Below are 9,648 nucleotides of genomic sequence, written 5' to 3'. Positions count from 1 at the left end.
GTGTGTGTGTGTGTGTATGCACGTCCAATTTCACTGGGACAGAAAGACAGAACAGTGTCTTCTTAGGGCATTTTGGAGCTGATCAGCAGGTCAGCTAGTAATGTCCCTCCATTCTTTCCTTGGAAAAAGCTGTTTAAGAAGAGCTTGAACTAATGAGAGAGGCTCCTGTTTTGTTGATGGGCTGATAAACACTGTATTATCAGCCCCTTCTGGCTCCCTCACCTGTCAGGTTTGCAGACAGTATGAAGAAGTAGGGGGAGGGGGATTGGAAAGCTCATCATCAACAGATGCATGCACTGCACACCAGCCCCACCCCACTTTGCCTCAGAGTCCTAGCCTGGGGCTGGGGTCAGGCTACACTCCTGCCCCTTGAGTAGCAAGTGAGGAAAAGCCTGGGACAGTGCAGGCAAGGTGGGGGTTTACACCCCTCTCTAATCACAGCGTCCTGCCAGGCCCTAGCCATGCCCCCCCCCCACCTCCCCTCAGCGCTGTGGAAAGGAGAGAGGGCTGCTCTAGCACCTGCCAGCTTCTAGCCTGAGCCACTGCAGGCATGTGCCTTCATTTCTTCAGGCCAGAGGGAATGTCTATGCAGTTGCAAACTAGTTCAACCTAGTAAGGTTAGACTAACTTGAAAAGACTGAATAAGTTGAATCTTAAAGCATTAAGATGTAGAAGAGCAGGAAGCAATTTCAGACTGTGAATCCCATTCTCACCCATGCACCTAACTCAGGGCTGTAGGTTGATGTCTAACTCTTGGAGAGTCATAATCTCAGATACATCCCCTCTCTTCAACAAAACATTTCCTATTAACTGGCTTAGGAATGTGAGTCACTTTCCTAGGTAACTAATTTCACCCACATACAGGATAGACAGACCTGTGACTAAGTGGATTTCATAATAACTGGTACTCCACAATATGTGGGAGTATGTCTTGGAAAAAAACACTGAGCAAGTGCCATGAGGCCAATGTTATATCACAATCCAGATATACTGTTTTTACAGGTATATGTTTTTGTGTATGCAGCATTTTTAAAACAACATAGAAAACTGTATTTAACCCAGGATCATCTAACTTCTAAGTGTCTGGGACTGCAGTCCCTGCAGCCACACACCACACTGCATGCCACACAAACCACATGCTGTGCCATACAAGCCACCCCACCACATTACATAGGTCCCCAATGTGCCCCACAAGACACCCATACCACTTGGGTGCCCAACACACTGCATGGCCCCACCAGCAGACATGCCACACTACACAGAATCTCTACATGTGCAGACATGATGCATTATCCACTCCTCCCACAACCAGGTGACTCCCACTATGTGGGGGTTCCTCAATTCCCCTCAAGCCTTTTGGCCACAGGATGCCCTAGTTCTGTGGAGCATGTCACTCTACATAACCCCCCAGGGACAGGGTCATCCATCAGAAAATGGAGGAAGGAAGAAGAGCCTAAGAACTCCTGCAGCAGTAACAAATGAGTGAAGGGGATATCAGTGCTCTGACCAAGAGCCCAGGGCTTACAATTTAACCCCTCAGGGACTGCATGTGTTAGACAGCTCTTATTTATCTAACCAAAAAAGTTCATTATCTTTGTTTAGTAGAAATAGGTCAATCTTATAGGAAGCCTTGTAAACAAACAAAGCAGCAAAGACATCATCTGTTATTTCAGGACTGCTTTGTAAGTTTGGACAACCAGAAATGCTAATAATAACTGTACAAGTGACTGCTTCAGGAAGGAGAAGCCAAAATTTTATATCCCATTCTTATTCAGTCTCATTGTTAAATGCATTGGACACTTCTGGCAATTTCCTTAATCGCCAATGTTTCAGGAATCACAAGTTTGTTAACTTGGAAAATCTCTTCAAAAGTGATATTCACATCAGTGTTTGTAGATCATTCTGCATCCATAACAGGTTCCCCAGGCCTATTGCCAATATCATCTGTTCTGGATCGGTTGGCAAGCTGAAACATGCCTTCAGGAAGCAATTACCAATAGTGACAGGAGTGACAGAATTCCAAGCTGTGTACAGAAATTGAACAGTAATTTTCACACAAAAAATCTCTGGATATAATTCTTTTCCATGGCATGCAGAACATAATGCACTATTCTCTTAATATTATTATTTGAATGCATTGGTGATGGCCTGGTTGCACAGCTGAAGCATTCGTGTATTTGAGGGGGCAGCTGAAGCATTCATGTATTTGCTTTGTGGCAGGTAGGTTCTGATTTCAGTATGCGCTGAACAAATGTCAAGAAACAAAAAGACTCCCCTTTTCTTTCATTTATAGTGAAGTGCTGCAAACAGCTCTTTAAACACACTTGTTCTTCATCCATGCACAACTGTTCACTTTCACTTTGCAAGTCACAGAAAGGCTGTTATGTTTTTGAGACAATGAGGATTTTTAGATTTTCCTACACTATTTGTGACCATTTTTACTGCCAATCAAATTGGTACAGACAACAACTGTCAAACCATCCTCCACTTGATTATCGTTGTAACGTTTCTCATTTTTTAAATAGAATGTTCCATCAAGGAGTTTGAAGAATCCATCTATATTGACTATGTCATCAAAGATGTACTCATTAGGGCTGTATGAAACAGCACCATTCTGCTTTGCCAGTTCGAAGAAACAGCGTTCCGTTTCGAATTTCATTTTGATTTGAAACAGCTGTTCTGTTTCATTCCATCTTAACTGAAAGGCTGTTTTGATTCTGTTTTGACATTTCACTGGGGGTGGGAAGTCAGCCCAGCTAGGCTGACTTCCCACCCCAAGTGCTAGATCGCACAGGGGGTGGGGAGTCAGCCCAGCTGAGTTGACTTCCCATCCCTACTGTTAGATCAGGCAGGGAAGCAGAGAGTCAGCCCAACTGGGCTCACTCCCCGCCCCGTGCTGCAATCAGGTGAGGAGGGAAGTCAGCCCAGCTGGGCTCACTTCCCCATCCTCCATGCTGTGAGGGTGCAGGGGCAGAATCAGCCCAACTGGCCTCCCAATTTCAGCACAGGGGGGGAGAAGTGAGCCCAGTTGAGCTGACTCTTCCCCGCCCCCGCACCTGATCACAGTGCGGGGGGAAAGTGAGCCCAGCTGAGACGACTCTCTGCCCCGCACCCGATCGCAGCACGGCGCGGAGGGGAAATGAGCCCAGCTGGGATGATTCTCCCCTCCTCCCACACCCAATCGCAGTGCAGGGGTGGGAAGTGAGCTCAGCTGCGATGACTCTCCCCGCACCCCATACCTGATCGCAGCATGGGGGGTAGGAGACAGTAAGCCCAGCTGGGATGACTCTCTGCCCCGCACCTGATCGCAGCACAGGGCAGGGAAATGAGCCCAGTTGGGCTGACTCTCCTTCCCACACCCGATCGCAGTGCGGCGGGGGGAGAGTGAACCCAACTGGGATGACTCTCTGCCCTGCACCCGATCGCAGTGCGGGGTGGGGAAGTAAGCCCAGTTGGGCTAACTCTTCCTCCCACACCTGATCATAGTGTGTGGGGGGGGGGGAGAGGAGTGAGCCCAGCTGGGATGACTCTCTGGCCCCCATACCCAATCACAGCATGGGGCGGGGAAGTGAGCCCAGTTGAGCTGACTCTCCCTCCCACACCCGATTACAGTACAGGTGGGAGTCAGCCCACCCAGGCTGACTCTGCACCCCCCCTCTTGCCATATCACAGCACCGGGGTGAGGAACTGAACCCAGGCTCAGTTCCCTTCCCCTGCACTATTATTGGCTTCTGGCAGTGGGAGACAGAGAAAGCCAGAGCTGTGCTCCCGGCTCCTGCTGGGAGCACAGGCCTGGTTCTCTCCTGTCTCTCACAGCTGGTTTCGAAGCTCAAAATGTTTCAAAACTTTCAAAACATTTCAGCTAGCCTCATTTTGTCTCAAGGCTGTTTTGAAGCCCTTCATTTCAATTCTATCTCACTGTTTCGAGCTTGAAATTATTCAAAACAGTGTCAAATTGAAACAACCAGCAAAATTTCGCACAGCCCTAGTACTCATCTATGATCATTGGTAACTTTGCAATCTATTTGCCCAACACATTGCAAGTAATACTAACAGTTTCTTGTGTAGAGGCCTTAACTGTAATATTATGATGTTTCTTCAATTGTTGAAAGTAGATATGGGAATATTTCTAATCCAACAGTCCCGCTTCTTCAACCAGCATCTGTACCATTTCTGATAAGAGCATCCCACTTTCCGGAAGAGAAGATGAATGGGTTTGCTTAAACCCCTTTTGTAGTGCTTTCTTCAAGTCCAAGTAGGGGCTAGTTCTCAGTTGTTTGCAACCCATCACAGCTCATTGCAGGGGTTGAGAAATGATATTCATTTGTTATCTGTGCTCTTTTGTCAACTATTCTTAAACCTGTTAATGTATCTATCCCAAGTTCTCAGCAATTTCTTTGCATTTACAGTTATTGTCCACCATTCTCAGAATATCCATTTTTGTATACAAATCTAAGTTGTTTCAAGTACATTTGTTCACCATGTAGATTAACAATATCACCAGAAAAATACTAGTGCCAGAAGATACAATTACTGTACTTCTCCAAGTGCTGGTCTTTTAGCAGGCTTGATTTTGAAACATAAATTTATTAGGAAATAAATTAACCCAGTGGAGATCAGTGAAGTCATTGATATCAAGTATGAATGAAGCATATTCATATTATTATGTATGGGAGTTAACCATTGTTGGTTAATGCTGTGATAACAGGCAGAGTGATAAAAGATATATATATCCCTTAACTCATATTTGTGAGTCATGTTCCAAGAACCCTGCAAATAGAAGTGAGGTATAACAACACTGAGCTTTGCCATACCTTTGTTTCTTTTTTAATCTGGTGCCTCAGTGCCCAAAATCAAAGTTATTTTTTCCTTTTCTTTCTAAACTATATGGAATATTCTAACACAATACACACGACAGTCAAAATACTGCTGTGTATATTACAAAAGTCAAGTATTTTACTCTTCTCCTAAAGAAGTTACCACCACTTTAGGTTCAGATTTCTGCCTTACAAAGTTTTCTGCCCTCCTTAGATGGAGCATCCCAGTATTAAGTCATGAAATAGGATTCAGGACTAGTATATAAAGGATTGTCATTCAATGAATGACAGAAAGGCTTTATTTACTGCAAATATTCACTGTTAAATGAGCTGAAAGCAAAGCAAAGTCCAATATATTTAGCTGTAAAAGTGATAGTATCTCACCAATACAGGCGAAGAGGCAGTTTCAATCTTGTCAGCTTCAAGGTGTGGAGCAGTTCACCAAAAGATCAGCTGAGCACAGTAGCAGTTCTTGTCAGAATGATTTCCTATTCTTGAAGCATGCCATTAGCTGTTTCATTCCTCTTTTATATCCTTTAGCTCAGCATCTTCAAAGCAACTTTTTGTAGTTGTGTAAATCAAGACAGAATCCCAAGCACTAATTAACAGGAAAATCCTGTTAATCAAATTGTTCATTGTTTGTTATCAGAAAGTCTCAATTTTGATTGAATTACCTTCCTCAGTAACAAGAATTTACCAATTTCTACTGAGTTGGAACATATCAAGAAATTGATTAACAACCAGGAAAAAACAAAGTTTTCAGGCGTTGTCCTTGGAAGATCAAGGGAACCATTTAGGCAAAACAAAAGTAAATCAGGAGGAGACACCTATCAAAGCCCATATGGAGACAGTCTCTTCCTACACATAAACACAAGTTAATTGCAAAGAAATATTTACTACACTAATTAATCAAGGATAAACATTTCACACAGTTACACCAGACACCTAGAAGCCTCCTCAAAATCATTATAAATATAGTAAGATAAGCTGGAAGTGATGCCTTATTATTTCTTTTCAGAAGGCCAACCACAAACTTACATCCTCTTGCACTATGCAACTGTCATGAACATTTTGAATTTTAACTTTTATGAGTGGGCCCAGCTCAGCTTGAGTTTCATGATCATCATCACCCAACTATCAAGACAGAAAAGAGTGCTGTGCTGGTGCTCTAGAATTCTGATACAGCTGGCTGGCTTCTATTGCATTATATTGTTAATTCAAGGTCATGTTCAGTCACTGGTAGTGTACTCAAGTGACCTAAAAATGTCTTAAATCCTTCATCCTTGCCTAACTTTACATTAAACATTGAGAATGCTACACTGTCTTTTAATACTCTACATCCAGCTAACAGCATTTTTGGGAAATCACCTTACCTTGTGGATTTGTAGTTTGGTGAATCTTGACAAAACTGTGTCATGTACTGGCAGAAGCAAAGCAAGCCAAGATATTCCATCACATTTCAATTTACTGTTTATATGATACCAGTAAGGAAATCTCATTGGATTAGCATTTCCATATTTAAAACTTGTTTGTTTACAGGAAATAATTTTGATTCTTGCTGCTGTTTTGAACACTGAGATTGGTTCTTTATCCTTGTTCTAGCCCCTCTCTATGGGAATGCCAAATTTTGCTGTTTCCCTCATTGTCTTTACCTTCCATCTGGCCTTCCATCAATCCCTGGTTTGCATTTGCCCTGTCAAACCAAACCACAGGAACCTAGGCCTGCTTTCAACATTTCTCAGATTTAATTTTATCATAATCATCAGACAGGATTAAGAAAACACCAAGTTAGCTTTCCTTAATGTGACAAAGGACCCAGGCATCCTAGTAGTCATAGGAACACCCTAACCCCGAGTACTTGAATTAAGAATATCATGATTAACAGATAAATAAGACAGAAAAATGGGCTTGGAAGCATTTCAAGCACAGATCAGAATAATAGTCTCAGTGTGATTTTGCAAAAACTTGTATTGATGCTTTTGTTTTCCTATTATGTAACCATTCACAGTTAAAACTTATTTAATCTACAGAGAGAGAGAGCTCCGTGCTTGAAAACATTGGCCTTATTTCTGCTGATGTGGGAATACAAAAGCATGATTTTTCTACCCCCACCCCCCAAAAAGAACATATTTTAACCCTTTTCTCAAATGCTTTTTTAAGAATGCAACAGTGCTTCACTGAATATCAAACACTTGAAACAGTGCAATATCAACATCCTCCACATATTTTATGAGAGATTAAATCAGGAGTCAGTCATCTTGAATTTTCCTGATCACATAGGCTAAGTACAGATGTTAAAAACACTGAGGTGGAAGCACTCAGAGTATCACACTTTACTCAAAGCACCCTAGCTTAGGTCGGGAGCAATCAGAACAGATGTTTCCTATTTCATGGGGAGGGATCAGAAGCTGCCTGCACTGGCCAAGACCCACAGCTAGGGTGCATTCTTGCACACCTCCCACATCCCGCAGGCTCCCCAAGCTGCCAGAGACTCCAGAACACAGCCAAATGAGAAACCCGTTCCTGATTAGCTACCTGGTGCAAGAGAGCAGTCAGCAATAGGCCTCACAGGGAATTGCAGATGAGCAGGAATGGAAGGGACCTCCAGTCAAGGCTAAAGATGCCTGGGGGCTGAGTTCCAGGCAAAGGAGCCTGTCTGCTGAATGCTGGGGAGGGGAGGCTGGGCACCAGCATCTCCCCAGCACTGTGATGGGTGCTGGTGGCACCTGTCCCACCTGGCCCTGTCACAGAGGTGCAGGGCAGGATTGCTTTGGACCAGGTTGGACACACACAGATCTCTCTCTCTCTCTCTCTCTCAAACACACACACACAGACCTCCCCCTTCAAGCCTTGCTCCCTACAAAGAACCAGTAGAAGCAGCAGCAAGAATGAGAATGAGAATGAGAATGAGAAAGATAGCTGCTGTTGGCTCCATAGGCATATCTTATTTGGTCTAACTAGCATTGGTAATAACCTAATTGGGTCATTACTTAATTGGCTACATGAAGACAGGCCTCAGGATATAAGACCAATACAACATGAGCTTAACAATAACAGTGTCTTTGAGCACTTCCTAAGCTTGACGATGAGTTTCTGTCCTATTGCTAGTGTAACAGGGAGGCTATTGCCCCTGTTACAAAACATAATTTAGGTAGAACTTACCATGAGTCAGCGATGCGGAGTGCAGGCAGTCATCAAACGGCATCCCACAGCAGGAAATTTGTACCTGGAAAGAAGGCTTTATTAACTGGAAATGGAGAAAGAGAAAGCACTGAAAAAATCATCACCCTCTAACACTGGAAGTGGACAGAGAATGAGAGCAAGCAACCAGGAAGGTTCAGGTAGCCCATGTGGAGGTATGTTGTGGCAGTGCACTTGCAGTGCCTGCCACTTTAAGGGCCGAGTCAAGCAGCCAGCAGGTGGTTGATTGCGGCAGCCATTTTAAAACACTGGCTGCCTATATAAACAAAGCAGTTTGCTGCTGGCAGCCAAAGCAAAAACATTGCCTGGCTGAGCTGCATGGAATATCTACCAGATAGGAACTAGAGGCTCTTGGTCCTGGGCACAACCTAAAACTGCACCCTGCCAGGGAAGGGTGGCCTGGTGGTGCTCCTGGTGGTACAGGAGTCCCCAGGAAATACCAGGCCAGTTACCTCCCTGGTGAAAGGCGAGGAGGGGTGCCTTAATCCCAGATCCCATCTTTGGGTGGGGTTTGGAGGCAGTCGTGGGGCTAGGCACAGCTGCGGCCACCTGAGCCCATGACAGGGCTTGTGAGACCCTGGTGAATGAGTGTACTGGGGCCAGGCATGGCAAATGGAGTGTCACCTGAGCCTACGGGGGTGGTCAAGCCCGAAGTCCTGAAAGAGAGGGCAATGTAGTGAGGTCCAAGGGAAGAGGGTGGAGTTGTGTAGCCATGCACGGACTAGATTTCATAGACATTTGGGCTGGAAGGGACCCCAGAGGATCATCGAGTCCAGCTCCCTGCCCCAGCGGCAGGAAGTCAGCAGGGATCATAGGATCCCAGCAAGATAAGCATCCAAATGTGTCTTGAAGGTGTTCAAAGTGGGTGCTTGACAGGCCTCCAGTGGCAGTCTATTCTAAACCTTGGGGGCTTGGACAGTGAAGAAGTTCTTTCTTATGTCCAGTCTGAATCGGTCACAGTGGAGTTTGTGACCGTTCGATCTTGTCATCCCTTGGAGGGCTCTGGTGAACAGACATTCCCCCAGATCCTGATGAGCACCCCGATAAACTTATAGGTGGCCACCAGATCACCCCTGAGCCTGCGCTTTTCCAAGCTGAATAGCTCCATTGCTCTCAGCCTCTCATCATAAGGTCTGTTTTCCTGACCTCTGATCATGTGCGTGGCTCTCCTCTGCACCCTCTCAAGCTTCTCCACATCCATGGTACAGGGGATACTGTGGTGGGGGTCTACTACAGACCCCCTACCCAGAGTCAAGACCTTGACCAGGAGTTCACCAGGGAATTGGCTGAAGCAACACGGTCCCAGGGTATGGTTGTCATGGGAGAATAACTAGCCAGAAATCTTGTGAGAGGAGCACTCGGCCAAATCCAAGCAGTCACAAAGTCTCTCTCATGTGTGGATGACCTCTGTCGGATGCAGGAAGTCTATGGGCCAACAAGAGGTAAAGCACAACCGGGGATTACCTAATCAGCAACCTAACAATAGAAGGGAAGCTGGGTGACAGTGATCATGAACTGATCACTTTCACCATCTGCCATAAAGCTGGCAAGTCAGTCAGTAATACAGAAGTCCTCGACTTCAGGAAAGCTGACTTTGACAAGCTAGGAGACTTGTCAGAGAGGCCCTAAA

At 45.1% G+C, this 9,648-nt stretch overlaps 1 long non-coding RNA gene across 1 annotated transcript in view; it reads right to left on the bottom strand.

The window, feature by feature from the left end:
* Positions 1 to 5,378, bottom strand: part of LOC109299215 — a 20,426-nt gene extending 15,048 nt beyond the window's left edge. Inside the window, exons 1-2 of the long non-coding RNA XR_002097795.1 lie at positions 5,202 to 5,378; positions 1,883 to 2,024 (exon numbers count right to left, since the gene is read on the bottom strand). This is a non-coding gene — a long non-coding RNA (uncharacterized LOC109299215). The remainder of the gene's footprint in view (positions 1 to 1,882; positions 2,025 to 5,201) is intronic.
* Positions 5,379 to 9,648: the final 4,270 nt, after the last annotated feature.

The sequence above is a fragment of the Gavialis gangeticus genome, unplaced genomic scaffold, assembly GCF_001723915.1.
Source record: "Gavialis gangeticus isolate Ggan-Ray unplaced genomic scaffold, GavGan_comp1, whole genome shotgun sequence".
In the NCBI taxonomy this organism is placed as follows: Eukaryota; Metazoa; Chordata; order Crocodylia; family Gavialidae; genus Gavialis; species Gavialis gangeticus.
This window is presented reverse-complemented; position numbering and strand designations above follow the sequence as displayed.